This window comes from Euprymna scolopes, chromosome 25 (genome assembly GCF_053919585.1).
Source record: "Euprymna scolopes isolate OS-2025 chromosome 25, ASM5391958v1, whole genome shotgun sequence".
Lineage (NCBI taxonomy): Eukaryota > Metazoa > Mollusca > Cephalopoda > Sepiida > Sepiolidae > Euprymna > Euprymna scolopes.
The window spans coordinates 74,734,740-74,745,139 of NC_136506.1; positions in this window are offsets into that span (position 1 = coordinate 74,734,740).

Below are 10,400 nucleotides of genomic sequence, written 5' to 3' on the forward strand. Positions count from 1 at the left end.
GTTTTGACAACTTTTATCAAAGCATAGCTTCACATCTCTTGTTTACCTCGCCAGATAGACAGATAGATAGACAGATAGATAACTAGATCAAGATAGCTAGATAGCTAGATCTATAGATAGCTAAATCGAGAAAGATCACATAGATATATAGATAGATTATAGATAGAAACGGATAAATACCAGATAATTTCTCGTGTTCCCAATTACATAACATTTGTTCAAGTGGTACGCTCAAATTGTGGAAGTCGTTTTGCCATTTGCATGTGAAGCGAAAACTGTTGGTGTTGCAAGTTGTGCGTGTGCAGATAAACTGGTACCATTTTTCATTGCAGAGATTCTGAGATTCAAAGTGCGCAATTCGTGGTGGGCAAAAGAAGTTTGGTCTGATGTGGAAATGGTGTGCGACCTGGGCGTTCGTTTGTCGAACAAACGTTTTTTTTCTTCACACTTAACATAACGGTTAGCAGGTTGTTGAGTAGATATTAGGTGCGTGCCTGCATATTGTCACTTTTTAGCGGCACTTTCTCCAGATGTGGCAAAAGTACTCCATTTTAAGACAAATTTTGTTCTTGCACAAGTAAAAGCTTGCGTTAGAAGTTGTAACAGAGTGTGGAGACACGTATGGTAGCAGCAGCAGCAGCAGCAGCCAAGATATGCAAATGACTAAGCCACGTGACATCACAGTGAAGAAGAAGGAAAGAAAAAGACTATATATAAAAAAAAATAAAAAAAGAAAAACGTGGCTGAGAAGGAGAGGACAGAAGTAGATGTTACACACGTGGGCTGAGAGTCACAGAAAAAGATGCATCCTAAACATGGTCAGACAAATGTGTTCAACATGGCAGTCTTGTTAGGCAAATTGGAATATGAGAAAACTTTTGAACAAGAGACAAGGCGTTATTTTAAAAAGTACCTAATGCATTTTGTGAACCAAATTCTCGTAAATGTCCTAGACTGGAAATTTATGCAAACCACCGGAATATGCTGAGTGCTGGTCAAATTAATCAGCCAATCAGAAAGTGACAACAAACATGATTAGCCAATGAGAAGCCACAGCTAGCAGACGGCTTTTGATAAATTGAAAGAAAAGGAGGGGGGAAAAAAAACTTTTTTAGTTATTAATTTTAAATCATGGAGAAATATTTATTTATAAAACTTACGCTAGGTTGTTGTTATATTTTATTGTATTGTATTGCCATTTTTTTGTTTTTTAATTGGAATTCGTACTCAGTGAATGTTGCTATTTTCTGTTTCCTAGTGTTTTTAAGATTTGCTCAGCATGTAATAGAGTACAAACATGCATATGGCAGTGGCAACAGAATATAAATGACTGAGCTGTGTGCAAGGTAAAGTCACAGTGAGAAAGACAGAAATAGAAGGACAGCAATAGACATGCTACACACGTGGGCCGAGAGCAACAGGAAAAGACGCACCCTTACCATGGTAAGACAAAGACAGATTACCACGTGTTCAACACGGCAGACTTTTGTTAAGCACATTGGAGTACGAGAAGACTTTTGAAAAAGAGACAAGTTGTTATTTTGAAAAGTACCTGTAAATAAATATCTGTTGTTTCACTGGAAAAAAGGAGTCGAATTCTTTCCTTGTCTTTGTTTCCTTGCAACTGTCTGTATACAACGTGTGGGTCCCGATTGTTAACATGTAAGGTCTACGTTACAGAGTTTCCAGAACTGATTTTCAGCCCAGACCTGAAATTGATTGAAAACCAACATCATATCTGTTGCTAAAGTTGGCTGAAAAAAATTATTGGATCAACAGCAACAGATATGATGTTGGTTTTCAATCAATTTCAGGTCTGGGCTGAAAATCAGTTCTGGAAACTTAACAAAATAGGGAGCGAGCCGTTTATTTTGACCGGTCAAAAGTGAGGAGTAATAAAAGAAGGGGGTTATATAAAAAACACAGAATGTAAATATAAAGGCGGACACACAAAAATGGGGTTGGAAACATGCATGCATCCACAGATTTATAATAATGATGAAGAAGAGTCAGGTTTGTCTTTCATTAGACGGAGGTACGAAAAAGTGTTGGGAAAATAAATATATATAACAAATGTTACCAAAGGCAAGAAAAATTACTCTTTTATCTAGCTGAATAACATTTTAGTCTTTTTACTTACTTTAACATGTTTATTCGGTTTGAGAAACAAGTGTCTAGCATTTTTACGTGGTAGGTGTTATTATTAGAAGGTACTAAATATGGATATGTTTTATACTGGTGGTATTAAGATGATGTATATTCTGTATTGTTGTCTTAGGAGAGTCTTAGTAAGAGATTAGAATCTTAGGTGTGTTTATGTGTTGAGTGTTCATATGTCTTAAGATGTTCATGTTGTAAGAGATAGCATGTTGGAGACATAAACAGGTATATATAAAGAGAGAGACAGTTCTGTATGAACGGGAGTGTTTCTATAAATATTGATACATATCTTTTTTACCTATTTTTGAGATGATGATTTTCACAAAGTTCTTATAATATAAATGGACAATACCTTTTCTGTTGAATCACAACATGAAGACACAGATACACAAAGATGATGACGTCCTTTATTTCATGACCGGTCCATGATTTCGCTCCAGGAATTCAAAGTTTCTTTACATGGCTTTTTCTTCTCTAACCTGTCGCTTCCAAGTTTTGACGTCAGCAGCCGTCTATGACCTCTCTCTCTCGGCTCTTTCTCCCCGACTCTTCTCCTCTTCTCTCCGACTGCATCTAAAAACTCTACCTATATTGAGAACTCGTCATGTCATCGCATGATTAAACATGTGCTCATAAAGCACATTGAATGGCATACATCACGTTGCTAAACTTGACATGACCTCGAGTTCAGTGACCTATTTTTCAAATAACCTCTTTACAAAATATGTTTACAATTTCAATTGACGATTAAATTCCTTATTTTAATTTTCACAGAAACAAATTTCATGATTACATTCCTTTTCCATCTACAGATATGTAAGCTAAACAATTGCAATTCCACATTCTTTATTTCAATAACATTCTGTATTTATTTTAACTTATGATTGGAATTTTAAATTCCAAATCTAGCTTTGCAAGTTCGAATCCTTGACTATACTATTTCATATTTACATTTAACTAATACCCTATTTTTTTTACTTACATGAAAAGGTGACAGCCCTTTATCATGTAACAGCATTACATGAGAACACTAAAAAAATGGTTGCGAATTGACTCTTACATCTTTTGAGTTTCGATAATGGGTTAAAATGAAGTGAAAAATAAAAAGGTGACACTAACCCTATGCGGGTTTAACTGGCTTCTTCCAAAGGAGGAAGTTCCATGGGAGTATGAAATTCACATGCAATCCCCAGTCTTAGGTATATCCCTGTTAGGTTTTTGCAGCTCTTGCAAGGAGGTGTCAACGTCCTCCTATATACAACAGCTGGAATTTGCAAATGGTCACCCACCTGGAACTGATGAGGCTCAATGTTGCTTAACTTTGGTGATCTAATAAGAATCAGTGTGTCAACATGCCATATATATAATAGGTTAAAAATAAAAAAACAAAATACTGTTAGAAACCCATCCAATAAATATTACCATGACATTTATTGGGTGGGGTCCTAACAGTATTTTGTTACAGTGAGAGGTGGATTGATAATATCATCTTTTGGTTAGTTCTAACAAACCCAAACAATGTAATATTGAATTGCTGCTCCCTTATTTATATATAACTAGCGAGGGGTACCCGGCATTGCCCGGGTGTTTGGAGGTGTGTGTGGAAACTCCGAGGGGGGGGGGAGGTTAAAATAAAAAAAAATGTTTTGGTAGGTAAGTATGAGGATCGAACCTGAACCCTTGAGGCAAAGTTGAAAATCAAAGTGTGAAAAAAAACGTGCAATGTTAACCATTGCCCCACCGCAAGATGCTAACAGAAACACGTGTGCATTTATTTAATTACTTAAATTAGCAGGTGCACGTTTTAATGACTTAATGAGGTCAACTTTTGACTGTAGGGTAGCATTTCATTTAGTGCAGGAATGCTTTTTTTTCCCCCCCAAGACGTTGGGGGTAGGGGGGAAACATTATAGGAAAAGGCCTAACCTACATGCGGCGAGCGAAAACTGTTGAATATTTATCTTCCCGAAGTCGAGCAAATTAAATAGACAGGCGAGCTCCATTATTAACTGTGAGATATTACGATTTACATGTGATATAAAAAGTTTTAAAAAGTTGTGAACTGACTGACCGCTTCTCTGAAAAAAGCCTTTCTTGGATATACAGAAAAAGCGAACATACATTTTCGCTTTTATATATGTAATGTTCATAACTTTATGTGCATATATATATATATATATATATATATATATATATATATATATATATATATATATATATATATACTCGGGTTTTTTTATTCAAAAGTAATGGACTAATGAATTCAACGAGGTTGTTAGATAGTGCTCAATAAAAAGAGCTGATAATATTTGTTTATTGTTATATAAAAACATGGTCACATCCTGCTGCTACAAATAGCCACTTTTTTCAATCAAACAACAGATATCATCAGGCAGCGACTTGACTATTCAAAAGTTCAATGAATAATGGATTTTTATTTTAGGTAGGAACTCTTTAAAAGTTGGAGTTAAAAAACTTAAAACACAGAACTTTAACTTTTTAAATATATAACAATAAACATATATATATATATATATATATATATATATATATATATATATATATATATATATATATATATATATATATATATTAAAATGTTTGAATCATGTCCAGGTAACCTACATTAAAAATTTCAAGGGTTTAAATCCAAAATTGGTGGAGGAGTTTGGTAGAGTTTGCAGAGGTCAAATCTTTGAACTTTGACCTCTTGGCAGCCAAATTTTTCGCCCAAAAACTAATTAAAAAGCTTGCTGCATGTCTGACTACTCTTTATGTAAAATGTTCAAATGTTTAAATCCAAAATTGGCTGAATAGTTTGCTAGAGATCGCAAAGGTGAAATCTTTTGAACTTTGACCCCTTGGTAGCCAAATTTCCGGCCAAAAACCGATTAAAAAGCTTGTCCTATATTTGAATACACTTTATGTAAAATTTCAAATGTTTAAACCAAAAATTAGCTGAGTAATTTGATAAAGAACGCAAAGGTCAAACTTTTTTTAAGCTTTGACTTCAATTTTGACCTCTTTACATTTATTGTTTTGGACTCAAATCAAATTAAAAAGTTCGATCCATGTCCAAGTAACCTTCATCTAAAATTTCAAGTGTTTAAACTCGAAATTGGCAGAGGAGTTTGGTCGAGTTTTCAAAGGTCCAATGTTTGAACTTTGACCCATTGACAGCTAAATTTCTGTCCAAAAACGAATTAAAAAGATTTTCCCAAATCTCAATACCCCTTATCTCAGATCTCGAGTCTGTAGACTGAAAATTGACAGAGTAGTTTGGTAGGGAAATATACACACACAGACATACACAGAATTTCAATTATATATATATATATATATATATATATATATATATATATATATATATATATATATATATATATATATATATATACTCGGGGTTTTTTTTATTCAAAAGTAATGGACTAGTGAATTCAACGAGGTTGTTAGATAGTGCTCAATAAAAAGAGCTGATAATATTTGTTTATAGCAGCGGGATGTGAGCATGTTTATATAACAATAAACAAGTATTATATATATATATATATATATAATTTTCTCACAGAGGTTTGTTAACTACAAATGTAAGCTGTAACATGATACATAAAAAGGCGGTTTAAATTAAGAATTCCTACACACAATGCAATAGGCTATGAAAAATGAATGCAACTTATTTTACCTTACCTGGCATCTATTTAGTACAAGAATGCTACAACTAATGATGATAGTGGCTACCTGTCTATGGAGTGCCTCATCTAAGTATCCACAAAAAACAAAACTAAACAGCACTGCATTTGCGGTGCAAAGCTATACAAATATGGAAATCCAAGTGGACACCTGTGTTGGTCTCCATATTGTAACATGTTAAATACATATTTTATTAGGTTCACAAATTGTTGGAATTAAACAAGAAAAAAAGATAATGATGAAGATTGTATTTACACACGTATATATATATATATATATATATATATATATATATATATATATATATATATATATGCAGGTACGTATACAAGTGTAATCAATCAATAGAATATGTAGCAGCCGAAACTTGTTACAATCACAGGCAGGAGCTAATTCTTGCGGCTCGAGATTTGAAATCCATTTTCTGCCTGGCTTGTCCAATCACAAGCCGGCTTTCAATCATGTGACGGAGTACATAAAAGGCGAAATCTGAAACTCTTACTCCTCTTTCTTTCTGCTCTGCTCAGCAGCACACATTGCCGGGGGGGGGGGGGAGGCTTTGGCCCCCCCGGCCAAAGTGAGTATAGCAAGTTAACATGGCTCTCTTCTAACTTTCACTTATTTCCACGTGCGATACCCACACAAATTTTCTTTATCATGCTACAGAACTGCTCTCATCAATACACTGACACACACCGACCCACTACAACACGCAAATACACTGAAGAGTTTGCTCTTTCTTTCTCCTTTAACCAGCCTCCTTCGTCCCAATGACTGTTGGCTGCAGGCACGTGTGGACTGAGCTGTTCTCTCCTCAACAAGCCGGCAATATATTATTTCTCTCGTGTACTAATGCTACTAACGAAAATAACAAATAAAGTTGTTTATTAATATAGAATGAAACTCCATTCCATTTTGTCTTCAATTTTAACTAAAAATATCGTAAGTGGGCTAAAATATGCATAAATGTGTTAAAAAAGATAATAATAAATAAATAACAACTTAAAATGAATAAACAAGTAACAAAAAACAAGTTGTGAAATATAATTTTGTGCTGAGTTTATTGGACAGATTTAGAAGAAAAGTAAATCTCAATTTCGCTTTTTGTTAAAATATTTTGTAGGAAAATTTCGGGAGCCATTATCTTCAATTTTTCAATAAAATGTGCTTGAAAACAGTGAACTGAAATTAATATTAACTAGCAGTTAAAAATTTGTACAATACATTATAAATAAAATTAATAAAAAAAACAAAAAAAACAAATAACGATGAGTTTATAATAATTTTTAAAAACCCTTTAAAGCTAAAAAGAATTGATTTAAAAAGTTTACATTTTTTTAATGAAAATTCTACACATAACACATTGTTTTTGTTTTTTTCTGAATACTTTTTTTATATAAATCATAAAGAAGCAGAGGTCAATTCACTTGCAAATCTTTTTTTTAAATTTAAAAAAGAAACTATAATAAAAAAAACAAAAAACTTACAGTCTCCTCTCAACATGGCTTTTTGTGTTTTGTTTTCTTAATTTTTGGAGAGGTTTTAATGATTTTTAAGAGCAACTATAAAGGGAGGTGATTCGTTTCTCATAATGTTTGCAATAATGATGTTTTTTGGGGTTTTTTGTGACACTGGACGTACGGACAAGTAAATTTATATATAGATATTTTGTAATCAAGTTGCGCTGCTTAAGGTTTGTCAAATACAAATTTGAGAGAGACATAATATGATACATGTAAAGGTGCACATAATAGATGTAATTTTTATGGAATGAAATGTCATTGAAAATAACAAACTAAAATTAGAAATGCAGAAATAGATAGCTATCTTTTGAGTTCTTGTCTAAATTGACATAAAAATGAGATTTGATAATATTACATTTGTGATCTGGTTATATGAATGTGAAAAGTGAACACATCTGCTTGTCTTGACATTCTAACCTAAAACGAGATCAAGCCTTGATTTTTGATATAGTAGAATATCCTCACACCCTCTGAAAGTAGATTATTCAGTCTATAAAAGATGCTAGAAAGCGGTAACCAGACGGGGAGTAAGTTAGTCTTCATACTACGACATTCAAGATACGTTCCAGCGTCAATATCTATTTGTTACATTGTACCGTTGTACAATAAACTTGTTATAACTTACTCTGTGTGTTGAGTTTCATTATTTTATATGATTATATTCCTTCAGGGATATATCAATTTCAAATCTATCATCACACATGTGCAAGTTTTTTTTGTACTTCAAAATTGAAAAGTGATTTTTACTCATTAATTCAGGGGCGATAACTTGTATATTGTTCATGAGATGTTTATTCGCAAATATACTGACAAAAGACTCCATAAAACATAATATTGCTTGCTAACAAATAAACCGAAAAAAAAAAAAACTAAAAAGAAATTAGTTTATTTTACTATATCTCATTTTGGGGCCGATTTGACATAGTGGTTAATGTGTTAATTAATGAGCTAGGAGACCAAGGTTCAATCCTCAGTTGTGTCATACAAAACATTAAAAAATGGTAATTGATGTCCCCTTGTTAAAAACTCAGCATTATAAGGTAAGGATAAACAGTACAGGGCTCTACATTGCGAGTGAAACAGTTGCATTTGTGAGTAATTTTTCAAAGTGGGGACAGGAAATTATGAAACGCTTATTTTTTGCTGATTGTATTTCTTTCACTAACAATCTTCCTAAGCTCACTACTGAGTGAAAAATATCTTTGCAACTTTTTTGTTAATAAAATGAACACAGTTAAATTATTTAAACAATAAAAGTTTAATAGAACAATATACTCTTTTTTAACGAAGGCTGTTTAAAAAAACATTTGGAGAAATCAGAATGTTTATACCTTCAAGTATCAACATAAAATTTGTTGTATATTTAAAATGACATTTATTTAAAAATATAGAGAAAAATCTTTATGATGTACATACTCATCACAGAACGAAGATGTCATATTCTAAAAATCATGTGGGTTTGGCTATTAACTTTTCTATTTGGCTAGTAAACAAAAATATTTAGCTGTCAAAGGTCAACTAAATATAAATTTGTCCATAGAACCCTGCAGTAAATGGAGGAATCCAGAAAAAATATCATACATATCAGTGTAGCAGCCAATGAAAAGGGAGCCTTTGGGTTACACTCAACTACAGTTGATCTATTTATTATCGATAAATTTGGCATAATTTTTGTCTGCTAATAGGCCAGCAAATCACAATTTAGTCCTCAGCTGTTTGGTGAAAAGTGAGCCTTTGGGTCACCCTTGACGATGGGTGATCCATTTATTTTTTAAATTTATTCTAAAGGTGCTAATTGTATACATAGCCCAATATATAAACGGTAACATTAATATGAACTAAAATAAATTTCCATATAAAAATATCCTTGACCTAATTTTCTGTGCTCATCAGAAAGTGTCACATATTATTCGTTCAGCTCTGTTGAATAAAAACAATAAACCAAGGCATAAGTTAATACGTTCAATACCACCTGTCGTTTTTTATAATCGATATATCGGTTTAAGTAAAGAGCATGTCCAGTCAAAAATTATATCATGTCATATTACACTCCTCTCTCTTGCTTTATTAAGGCATCTGAATCTGTGTGAGCTGTCAATCTCCATCACCATCATCTCTATATATCTATACTAGCATGGGTACCCAGCGTTGCCTTTTTTTTTCTTTTTTTTTTACACAGTGATCACCACTTATCAAGGCCTGGAAGCCACTCAGGGATAAGGGTTATTGCAAGTACATTACGTTAGTGTAGAGATTTGACGAAGTGTCTACATAAGGGGGTGGTTCATTAGGAATTTGTTAACGTTGGACTTAAAGACATCCAAATTGTAGTCCGGTGGGAAGCAGGCAGACGGAACAGAGTTCCACAGAGTTCCTGGGTTGACATGAAGTTCTGTTTGAAACACACCTGTATATTAATAATTTTCATCATGGGCAACGTGGATACCCCCACAACAGAAATAAAAGAACGGATAAAAATATGTAAATGTAATTGCCCCAAAAAAGAAGTATGTGATACCCTCTCCACCAGATATTTCGGCAGAAGGGCTACAAAGAGAAGAAACTATTCTCCGGATATTGAGCACTGGAAAGACCCCCCCCCCAAAGAAAAGATAATTAAAAATAAATCATTACAACTTTTGTTTCAATAAAAATAACAGCGAATGCCTGTGTAATCACAAAAAAAAAAAGAAAAAAAAAGATCTACCAAAAATTAATTCCAAAAACAATTAAATGACATTTTTCGTCATTTTATATTTTTAATGTAATCCCCCCCCAAAAAAAAATTGAATTTGTCATATTTTGGGGTTCGTTCTGTTTATAAAATTGTTAGGTGAAAGTACAGAATGGTTCATAAAAATTAATTAAATTTATCATTATTTTATGTTTCAAATGTAATTCCTGCCCCCCCCCCCACCACAAAAAACTAAAAGTTTTTGTATTTGTCATGTTTTGTCCCCCCCCCTCGATCGCCAAACTTGAAAAATTGCTAGAGATGACATGTCTGGTTGAACACTTTGTGGCCAA